Below are 11,694 nucleotides of genomic sequence, written 5' to 3'. Positions count from 1 at the left end.
ATAGTGGAGCATGTGTCCTTATTACCAGTTTCAATATCCACTTTTATGGATCTGCTGTTAAGCAAAATACAAATTAATTCCTGTCTTTGGGTTTGTGAAGAGGCACCATGACCAAGGCAACTCTTATGAAGGAAAACATTTAATCAGGGCTGGCTTACAGCTTCAGAGGCTTAGTGCACTGTCACCATGATAGAAGTATCGCAGCATCCAGGCAGATGTGATGATAGAGAAAGACCTGAGAGTTCTACATCCTTATCTGTAGACTTCAAAGGGGGACTGTCCCATTGGGCATAAATGGAGCATATATAAGATTTCAAAGCCTGCTCCAGCAGTGACATACTTCATCCAGTAAGTCCATACCTACTCCAATAAGGCCACATCTCTCAATAATGCCACCCCTCTCTATTGGCCATGCATTCAAACACATGAGTCTATAGGGGCCACATTTATTCAAACCACTACACCTCCTATGTGATATCACATTAAGTACCAGAAAACAAGTGTCATTATCAGCCCACATTATATGAATGTGGTTCAGTATGTTGAAATAATATGGTAGAGACTATAAAGTTGGTTAGCTTGGCTTATGGCTGTTTGGTATCTGAATAATATTATAAATCCCTTTCCCAGATTTACAAAATACCATTCCTTGAAACATATTGGTCTGTCTGGTCAGCTGCAGATGTGAATTCCATTGCTTCTGAATGGCAGTGAGCCTGTGCCATTTTTCCCAGCTTTTCTAGGTACATAGCTGACTTTATGAGCTTCATTAGAGCAGAGTGATGAGCAAAATGTTTGTTTGGTCTGCTCTGCTAGTCCCATCATGATCTGGGCTGATATGGAACTAATTTTATTCCTATAAAGCTAGATATAACTGGAGCCTTACTTTCCATTTGCTTGCTCCTGATCTAACAAGATGCAGGCACAAAACTTCAGAGAGGACACAGCCTATACTGATTTGACTTGGCTCCATACTGCCAATTTTAGAGCCAGTCTGACAGGGTGTGTTAGAACAGTACAAAGACAAATTATTTCTGGGTTCATTCCATAGGCTGCTCTGGATGGGAAGCCCCTCCCCACAGGCTACCCCAATAAGAAACCACTCTCCCTTAGTTGCCCATGATGAAAAGCGCTATTCCAAGGATGCCCTGATGAAAAGCATCTCTCCATTCACTACCCCAAATGAGAAGAACTTCTCCATAGGCCGTTAAGATGAATCACCATGGTGACAGAGATTTTCTTCCCCTTTCTGATGTTTTGTAATTTCATTAAACCTCTCTTAGTTTCATTTTTATTACCAATCCTGCCAGGATTCAATCCTTAGCTTCCATCTCTTAGGTGATTTTATCCATTCTTATGGCAAGCATCTACATGTCAATGTCTACCAAAGGTAGGTAAACAACACTGGTCTTAAGTTCCAGAATCATACAGTAACTGATACCTGATAGTTTTATTCAGATGTGCAACAGGGATTTCAAGCAACTATGTGGAGCAGCTCACAACCCCCTATGACTCCAGCTCCAGAGGAATCCAATGCAGGCATCTGCATTTATTTGCACATATCCATACGCACGCACAGATATACATAATTAAAAATAATAGAAATAAATCTTAGAAAACCCTGTTATTCTTGATCCCTACCTGAACCTGCATGAGGTGTAGTCTCTATTTAAGAGGGTCTTCCAGATCTTTCTTGCTCTCTCTGTCCATGGTTGTTTTTATTTAAGTATCACCATCTCAAAGCTGGTCTTCCAAAACGACTATAATTTCATAAACATTTTGTTTTATGACATTTTATTTTACTTTAATTACTTTTGTCCCCTTCAAAAATATGTGATTTGCAGTCATTAGAAAATATCACCACAGGCCACTTTACATATAACGTACTTCTTTCCCTTATACTTTTTGGTTGAATTTATTAGAACCACTATCAGACCTGTAGCAAATACTAATCTCAAAATAATTCAATGTTTTATAATAGTTATTAAAGGAGATTTTTTTTCCTTTAGGAAAAATCGAGTGTCAGTTCTGAATTTACACAAAATTATGACAAACCAAGCAAACAAAAAAATGGAAACAAAAAATCTTTATCATTGCTAAATCTCTGTCACAGGTCAGGGTATTTATCCTTTACTTGAGAAAAATTCATAGAACTGATGATGTTAAATCTGAGAAAACAAAGGAATTTCACCACCAGCACTACTGATTCAATAACACACAGGAAATCCAAATGTTTTCCCTTACAGTAGCTGCTTCTCAACAACACAATGAATACCATGAATTAAATGCCTTGCATTTTCACAAGATCTGTAAATTCTCTTCTTCAACATAAATACTATCAGCTGTAGCTCATCAGACTCCATTATAGGTTGTACTGAAATAGTGTTATCTCAACAATTTTGAAAATATTCTTGTCTCTGGCTGTTCCACACAAGTTATCCACAGGGTTGACTAGCCTTTATTCATTGTCACTCTCTCCAACTCTAATATTAGTTGTGCCGTAAAAGCTAAAAGAAAAACATCATAAATAATTTGCCTCTCTGACCATTTATGCTCCTGCTGGAGCCAGACAGTCAGTCATCATGGGGGGAGTGAGGATGATTATATGAAAGGCAGAAAGAAGATGGAGGAGACAGATAAGGGAGGGCTGCTGGTCAATACCATGCCAGCAACAAGGGTATTCTCTCAGTGCCTTTTTAAAGGCAAGCAACACAAAGGTTCATCAACTCCAGGAAGATAAACAATGACCACAAATGCTTATAAGGTGAATTTATGGTATACAATATCTATGTTTGACTAAGGCCATTTCCTTCTGGCTGGGAGAGTCTCTTAGGGATATATGTGTATGTGGAGGAACTTGGCAGGATAAAATGCACATCTTAATTAACTAAAAAAAAAAAAGATGTCAGCAGACTCATTCATGATTAATTACAAGTAAGAAGTCAGTCAAACAAGTCCAGATGTGCTCTCCACATGTCCCCCTTTTTTATCTATACAAGCTGAAGCTGTCTCAGTTGTTGGCACAGAAATTCTGTGCTTGTCTTAGGCATCCCCTCAAGATGTATGGACTTTACCAGGCATCAGTACATGAATCCTACCATTCATGCCCTGTCTTAGGTTGATCCACCTCTGAGAGAATCTTATCACCTTTTATTTAATCTATAAGAGGCACTTTATCAGTCATGGAGCAGAAAGTTGTGCTTGTCTTAGGTTGCCATCCGAAAATACATCCCTTACCCATCATTGGCACATGAATAATCTTGTAGATGATCTGTCTTAGGTTGAGAAGGTTTTCAGTATGATCTTACCAGTCATTGAGCACCAACTTCTGCTAGGGAAGACATTGGAGCTCCAACTCACAAAACTCTACTTTGACATCTGTAACAGCTTTGGTTTCTCTCAAAAGAACAGGTAATAGACATGCCATAAAAAGGACCGTAAAGCCAAGCCCTGCCCTGCCCAATAGGAGGGAAGAAAATGAGGACCATGAAGGAAAACAGTCTGTAGTCTTCTTCAGAATATCAGTTGCAACATCAAAAGACAAAGGCTTTGTGTTTCTTAAACTTATAACCTCCTTATGCAGGCTAATAAATCTAAAGAAATATTAGTATTATGCCATATAACTTAAAGGTGCCTTTTTACTTTGGTCCAATTATGCTGACTCTCCTTATAGACTTCTGGAGTTATACAAATCCATATGTAGTGAGAAAGACAATCCAAATGGCTTCTGACTTTCATTCCTTTTACCTTATCTCCCATTATCTGCAGTCTATCATTTAATGAGTCAATTCTTTGTTCTCACCATCTATCCAAATCCTCTTGTATGCTCGGGGCATTGGTTACATTCTCTGCAGGATGATTAACTGAACTAGCTGTTTGTACCTCGTGTGCTGAAGCTAATGCAGAAGTAGTAGCACTGGCTATGAATTATGAAAGCAACAACACCAACAGTGATCAGCCCAACCATACGTTTGCTCCTTCCCAGAGCATGTCTACTTCTTCCAATATTTGTAAGCCTTTTTCAGAATACAGAGGTTCAGATAATTTACAGGAATCATAATAAAAGATGGTTGATATACTACCATTATAAATTGACCATCATACAGTACAGAAACAATTGGACAAAAGACAACTAAAACAAGAAACACTGAACTTGTTATCAACACCAATAACAAAGGTAACATTCTCAACTAGTAAAAGATTAGGTGAGGGTAACACAGGATGTCAGGATGAAGTCATCCTAAGTTAACTCCGGGAGTGCTCCCAACATGCTCTTCTCAGCTTCAGATGCTCAAAGTGCTCTTGCTTTAAACATATACCACATTGCACTGCACTTCACTGCACCACAGAACAAAACAAAACTTTCTCCTATTCAGCATGCTACTCTATGAACATTAGCCATCTAGGTCTCCTTAGATTTAATTCAGAGAATTTGTTTGGCTTCACTGAAGTTCCTGAGCTGTGGTCTTGAAATGTAATTGTAGGGCTAACCTCATTTGTTTTTCTTCCAGAGCACTGTTCTGTGCTCTGATATACAGTGTTAGTTTACAAGTGATTCTACTAGGTTCCTCCAAGGGACCTAGTAATGGCTTACAATATCTGCCATTACCCGCTGCCATTTGCAGGCAGGCAGCATATAAAAGGACTACCTCACCACCTCAGTTCTCTCCCTCTCCCTCGCCCTCTTCCTCCTCCCCTCTCCTCCCTTCCCCTTCCCTCCCCTCTCCTTCCCTTCCCTCCCTTCCCTCCCTCCCTTCCTCCCTCCCTCCCTCCCTCCCTCCTTCCCTTCCTCCCTTTCTCTGATCTCAAGGCTCTGCTCCTGTCTGTCTGCCTCTACCCCTTCTCCAGGCCCCCACTCCAATCCCTTTCCCCAAATAAACTTCCTTTATACCAGTCCTGTTGCCTAGATCTGATATAAGGATCAGGAGGACACCTGGCATGGGCCTGCCCACATCTGCATCGGGAAGCAGATGATGAGGTAAGCTGTTGCTAGATCCCTGGGAGGAGCCTAGTGGAACTGTTTGCAAGCTAACACACAGTGTCTGATAATTGTTATGTCTCCTGGTGTTAGTTTCCTCAGGTGAGAAGACAATTTATCTAGTTCCTGTTACTCCACCTTGCTTGGAAGCCAAAGCTCCTGATAATTTTTTTTATTTGAATTAAAAATGATTTAAGTATATGCCTTGAGAAAAGAACTTTCTTGTGGTATTAGGGTTTTGTCACTGGAGACATTTGACATTGTCTATAGGTGTTCATTGTTTTGCTTGTCTGTTACAGACACTTTTGAAAATGATTTAGGATTGTATTCTGGAGTGCCGGAACCTAACAGATTTCTCAGAATATCCACATTAATGTTATAATTACAAATATGCTTGCTAATCATATAATGACAATCCATACTTCTAGTTGCCCAGGGAGAAAAAGGACAAATACAGTATTTTTTGATGAAAGAGATCTCAGTGGCAAATAACCAAGCTTTAAGTGTATCAATGCAATCCAAGTAAACAAGTTTTAATTAACAGAGGCACCAGTGAACAACACACACTAGCCCTATCCCTAACACTGCAGCAGAAGTTACACGTGCTTGTAACATACACAGGCAGAAGTAGGTCACCCAGTTGATCTGTTGGGGGGTTTCCACAGCACAGGAATGGGAAGAGCTGCAGAAAGGCACTGGCCCAGCAACCCAAAGGGAAACACACTGTTTCCATTTAGAAATCAATGTTATTCTCAGGAAAGGAAAGAAAGCATGATGCAAAAAGTTACAGTTGAAAAGTTCTTGATTTTCCTTTCCAACAAGGAGATTATGAGGTGAATTTCCTTCAAAAGAGAAGAGTGGAAAGCAAACAGAAAATCTGTAGAGGTTCCAATGGAAGGATTACAGGCATTTTTCGAATTATCTTTAAAGTACATCATTAAATATAAAAGAATCCAAACTAGTGCTTCCTAATTTCTCCCCTTAGTCTCCCTACTCAATAACCTTGCTACACGTTTTATTGAAGAATACAAGCCACAGGGAACCCTGTAGCTCTTTAGACAACTAAACCAGCAACTTCTGTGATCCACACCCTAGTTTTTTGTTTTTTTGGTTCTTTTCCCCAGACAGGGTTTCTCTGTATAGTCCTGAATGTCCTGGAACTCACTCTGTAGGCCAGGCTGGACTCGAACTCAGAAATCCACCTGCCTCTGCCTCCCAAGTACTGGGATTAAAGGTGTCCACCACCACCTCCCAGCAGATCCATACCCTCTTTTCTCTCCTGCTGCAGTGGAGAAGTTCTGATCCTCCCATCTTCTTTGAACTTCAACACCCTGAGGACCCCAAGACTTGTATGTTGGGGATGTTTCTGTGCCCTGTGTATTCAGATGCTGATTACAAAGCATCGGAATTGTGCGCAGAGATCTGGTTGCGGTCAAGATGCATTATCAAGCATTTTCTGTTCTCAATATTGTGTAAAAATTGTTTTCTATCACCCCTGGTTAGCTGATTGGTTAGCTGATCAGCCAATAGCTTGGCAAAAGAAGAGAGTTAAGGCCAGATGTCTGATCCCAGTGTGGGGGCATCCTAAGATGAGAGAGTCTAGAGGAAGGGGGAAAGAGAAGGGAGGAAGGAGAATAGAGGTTGCCAGGAAATAGTTGAAGACACCAATGAAGCAAGAACAGTCAGGGCAAGACCAAGATGGCAGGTAATGCCACTTGGCTGGGAAGTGGCAGGGAACTAGGCCAGGCCAGCATAGTTGGTTCAGTCTTCCCTAGCAGCCTTTGGAAGAAGATGGAGTGGATCAACCTGAGCTTAGGGTGCTACATCTTCTTCCAAAGGCTGCTAGTGGAAGACTGATTTCTAGGCAACTAGGGTGAGGAGGATCTTAAGCCCACACCCACAGAGGCACACCTACTACAACCAGGTCACACCTCCAAATGGTGCCACTCCCTGGCCCAAGAATATACAAACCATCACATTATTATACTAGCTAGTTTTGTGTCAACTTGACACAGGCTGGAGTTATCACAGAGAAAGGAGCTTCAGTTGGGGAAATGCCTCCAGGAGATCCAGCTGTAAGGCATTTTCTCAATTAGTGATCAAGGGGGGAGGTCCCCTTGTGGGTGGTGCCATCTCTGGGCTGGTAGTCTTGGTTCTCTAAGAGAGCAGGCTGAGCAAGCCAGGGGAAGCAAGCCAGTAAGGAACATCCCTCCATGGCCTCTGCATCAGCTCCTGCTTCCTGACCTGCTTGAGTTCCAGTCCTGACATCCTTGGGTGATCAACAGCAGTGTGGAAAGTGTAAGCTGAATAAATCCTTTCCTCCCCAACTTGCTTCTTGGTCATGATGCAGGAATAGAAACCCTGACTAAGACACCAGGTCTTCATGTTATTATTTCAGAGCAAGGGCTGGCATAGAAAGGCCCTGTACATTTATACTTTTATCATTTGTCTGTCTTCTTTGTCCTCTCCTCTCAACTGATTCACTATCTTCAGAGTCCAAGCATGTACTAGTTAATATCTTCCAACATTTGAAAACCTTCTTTTGTAAGATTCACAAATACCAAGGAAACAATGAAAAGCAAACCATCATTCTGTAACCCTAGCTCTAGCAATGGCTACCATGACCAAATGAAAGATTGATGCCGATCTTTATAATAGATCTGGATGACATTATTTATGGCTACTGACCCATCTTAAAATCACTAGTACCTATTTCTTTCCTGACATGTAACCATAGAAGGTACATAGTCAGCATGACCTATGAAAGATCCTTGCTATGAAAAACTTCAACTTAACTAAACCTCCAAATATACCTGTCAATTCACATGGAATATGTAGTTCAGAAAGAGACAAAAGAAGCTTCAAGTATATGATTAGCTAAGAACCAGAATGTGTAAAATTTTATGACAAATGACTCAATTACTTAGACAAATAAAAAGGAAGAAAACTATGACAGATTTTTAAGTAAAATGCTTAAAATTAAAAGATCTGTTAGCTACATGATATATGTGGCAGTTTGAATAAGAATGGTTCCAACAAGCTCAAATATTTGACTACTTGGTCCTTAGGGAGTGGTGTTACTTGACAGGGATTAGGAGATGTGGCCTTGTTAAAGTAGATGTGGCCTTGCAGGGTAAGTGTGTCCCTGGTGTGAGCTTTGGAGTTTTCAAATGCTCGTGTCAGGTCCAGTGTCTCCCTCTCTCTCTTCCTGCTGCCTGTGGATCCGAATGTAGAACTCTCAGCTACAAGGCCTGTCTGTGTGCTGACACGCTCTCTTCTGTAAGGATAATGGTCTAAACCTCTTAAACTGTAAGCCAGCCCCAACTAAATGCTCTCTTCTGTAAGAATTGCCATAGTCATGGTGTCTCTTTACAGCAATAGAACACTGACTAAGGCACTATATTTGAATAGTAATTAAAAAATCAATTGCAAGTATGTACTTTTGAAACTAACACAAAATGGAACACTGAAGGATTATTAGTTAAGGGATTATTATTTTGTCAGGATAATGATATAGTTTTGTTTTAAAAAATCTAATTTGTCAGAATATACAGAAGTATTTATTGGCAAAGTAACATGATTTCTGGATTTGATTTAAAATATTCATAGAAGTCCTATAAACTCTTGTGGTAGTGGTAGTGACCTGGGCATGGGACAGTAGTGACTGAGTTATTAGCTGTGCTAGGCCACATGCTACCCTGCTCCTACCCTGGGTTCTATAGCCTGATGCTGTTCAGGGCCTTCCCTAGCTGGACTATGGTGAATTAGTTCCTGGACTGGAACATGCTCTGAAGTTCCTGGAACCAAGTACTTTGGCAATGGCACCAGAATCACTATATAAAACATGTGAACTGAAGTGAAGTGAAGTGAAGTGAAGTGAAGTGAAGTGAAGAGAAGTGAAGTGAAGAGAAGTGAAGTGAAGTGAAGTGAAGTGAAGTGAAGAGAAGTGAAGTGAAGTGAAGTGAAGTGAAGTGAAGTGAAGTGAAGTGAAGACAGTATACTGGGAAGTGACCCATAATAATAGGCTTCTATCATAGAGACTCCTGACCAAGACCAACAGAATGCCACACTTGGCAGAGCTACTGTTTCCTCCTGGCATCACTCACTAGAATACCACCTAAGGACTCTATTGTGGGCCCACAGAATCAGACCATGACCATCTTCATCTAGAAGAGCAACCATGCCCAGCTAATGGTGGTGGGAGAATGGTGTGTTTACCGTATGAACTCTGATAAAAGCGGCTAGACCAAAATATACTGGGGAACCTGGGTCTCTAGAACAGTTTGTCTTAGTTAGGATTTCTATTGCTGTGAAGAGACACCATGACTAAGGCAACTCTTATAAAGGACATGTAATTGGAGCTGGCTTACAGGATCTGAGGTTCAGTCCATTATCATCTTGGTGAAAAGCATGTCAGTGTTCAGGTAGGCATGGTGTTGGAAGAGTTGAGAGGTCTACATCTTGTTCTGAGGGCAAACAGAAGACTGACTTCCAGGGAGCTAGGAGGAGGGACTCAACGCCCACTCCCACAGTAACATATTTCCTCCAACAAGGCCACACCTACTTCAACAAGGCTACATCTCCTAATAGTACCCTTCCCCGGGCCAACCATATTCAAACCACCACACTGTTCTAAAATTTGGTCTTGCTGGGTTCAAAGCAATGTAACCAAGACTAAGGACTTTGAGTCCATCTTGGCTGTGCTACCTGGTACAAATGGAAAAAAACAGATTTTAATCCATTTCCCTTCTTTAGCAAGCATCCTAAGGGGGTCTCTCCTGCTGGGAAACTTTTGAGGCAGCTATTCAAGGTCTCAAGTTTTCATTGACTGTGCAGCTGCTATTGACTTAGCCTTCCCAGTCCCGAGGCCACCATATAGCCTTCACTGGAGTAGACTTTCAGACTGACCATATCTGTCTGTGACATACTTTTTCCTCTTTGCTCCTGGGTTCATGATATTACTCCTGATAATGCTCTTAGATTCAGAACAGCCATGCGTTCCATCTTGCTTTGGGGCCATCCTCAACAATCCTTTTATTCATTCCCCCTAACTTCAAAGAGTTGACATTCCTCAGTGCTCAGAGACCCCTTTTCTTCCTTTGAGGTGACCTCAGTATCTCTGTGTCAATTCTCACTTTTTCTTTATTCTCAAAGCATTTTAACTTAATTTTCCCTAAAATTCCTCACTGTCGCCCTACAACTATTTCCTCATAGCTAAAATCTTCCTTTTCTAATTTTTCCATTAAAACAAGCAAATGTGCATAAATGCAAGCAAACAACACATTTGAATCCATTCTACCACTGAAGCCCCAAACTACAGTGTCATGCTTGAGACCACCTGAGAAGGCCTTGTTGGCTCTACACCCTAAACACATTGTGGTACTAATTGCTCTCATTCTATTTTAACCCTTGGGTCCCAATCACCTTGGGCTATTATTTATGTACCACAGTCTCAAGGGTTCTTTCTCATTCCCACTCCAGCTCTTCTCCACATGCAGCCAGTTTGTGCACAAAACACATTGTCAAGCCCCTCCAATTGTATGCCTTTGTGTTGTGGCACAGAACAACTATCAAGGGCAACCACATGACTAATTTATATGTCAACTTGGCTGAGAAATGGTGCCCAGTTTGGCCAACCTCTGATGTACATGTTGCTATGGATGTATTTTTTGGATATATTTAACATTTGCAGTCAGCTAATTGGCTTTGAATAAAGCACGTTTCCTCCATGACGAAGGCATGTCTCTCCTAGTGTGTTAAAGACCTCAAGAGAAAAGACTTTAGGAAACAAACAAACAAAACAAAACAAATCCACCAGTTGCCATGGCCACCACACTTCAGAGAAGACAAGCTACAGGAGGAGGAATGCCACTTCAGATTACAGCACAGAGGCTCTGCCCTGGTTTCCAGCCCATGGACTGCCCTCTGCATTTGAAACTTTTAGTCACTATGAGTTGCATAAGATGATTCCTTCAAAATCCTTTGTATGTTCTCTATTGTTTTTATTTTTCTTAAGAGTTCTCCTAAGTACATGCTGTAAGACTCAGGCTTCTTCCCCCCTTCAGTCTTTATAACCCATCTTCAATTTTAGGAATGCTATTGCTCTCACAGATTCTTCTCTTGACTCCTTCTAAAAGAAAAGGCACACATTGTTTTTATGTATACTGCGAGAATAGTGTAAGAGAAACAGTTGCATATTAACTACCCTTCCATTCTTCTCCTGGATAACTATTACTCATCATACTAGAGATGAACTAATGCCTTCAGAAGATGTCTTAGTCAGGCTTTCTATTCCTGCACAAACATCATGACCAAGAAGCAAGTTGGGGAGGAAAGGGTTCATTCAGCTTACACTTCCATACTGCTGTTGATCACCAAAGGATTCAGGTCTGGAACTCAAGCAGGTCAGGAAGCAGGAGCTGATGCAGAGGCCACAGAAGGACGTTTCTTACTGGCTTGCTTCCCCTGGCTTGCTCAGCTTGCCCTCTTACAGAACCTAAGACTACCAGCCCAGGGATGGCACTACCCACAAGCGGCCTTTTCTCCTCTTGATCACCAACTGAGAAAATGCCCCACAGCTGGATTTCATGGAGGCATTTCCCCAACTAAAGCTCCTTTCTCTGTTATAACTCTAGCTATGTCAAGGTGACACACACAACCAGCCAGTCTAGAAGAGCTGTCCTTAACTCTCCTGTCTAAGGTTAGATCACAAGGTT

General features: G+C 41.3%; 1 protein-coding gene across 2 annotated transcripts in view; it reads right to left on the bottom strand.

Moving 5' to 3' along the window:
* The window catches only part of Kiaa1328 (KIAA1328 ortholog), a 288,560-nt gene that overhangs the window by 4,040 nt on the left and 272,826 nt on the right, over positions 1 to 11,694 (bottom strand). The window lies entirely within an intron of this gene.

The sequence above is a fragment of the Mus pahari genome, chromosome 15, assembly GCF_900095145.1.
Source record: "Mus pahari chromosome 15, PAHARI_EIJ_v1.1, whole genome shotgun sequence".
NCBI classification, from domain to species: Eukaryota; Metazoa; Chordata; class Mammalia; order Rodentia; family Muridae; genus Mus; species Mus pahari.
The sequence above is the reverse complement of the archived record's forward strand: the minus strand, read 5'-3'. Positions and strand labels throughout refer to the sequence as shown.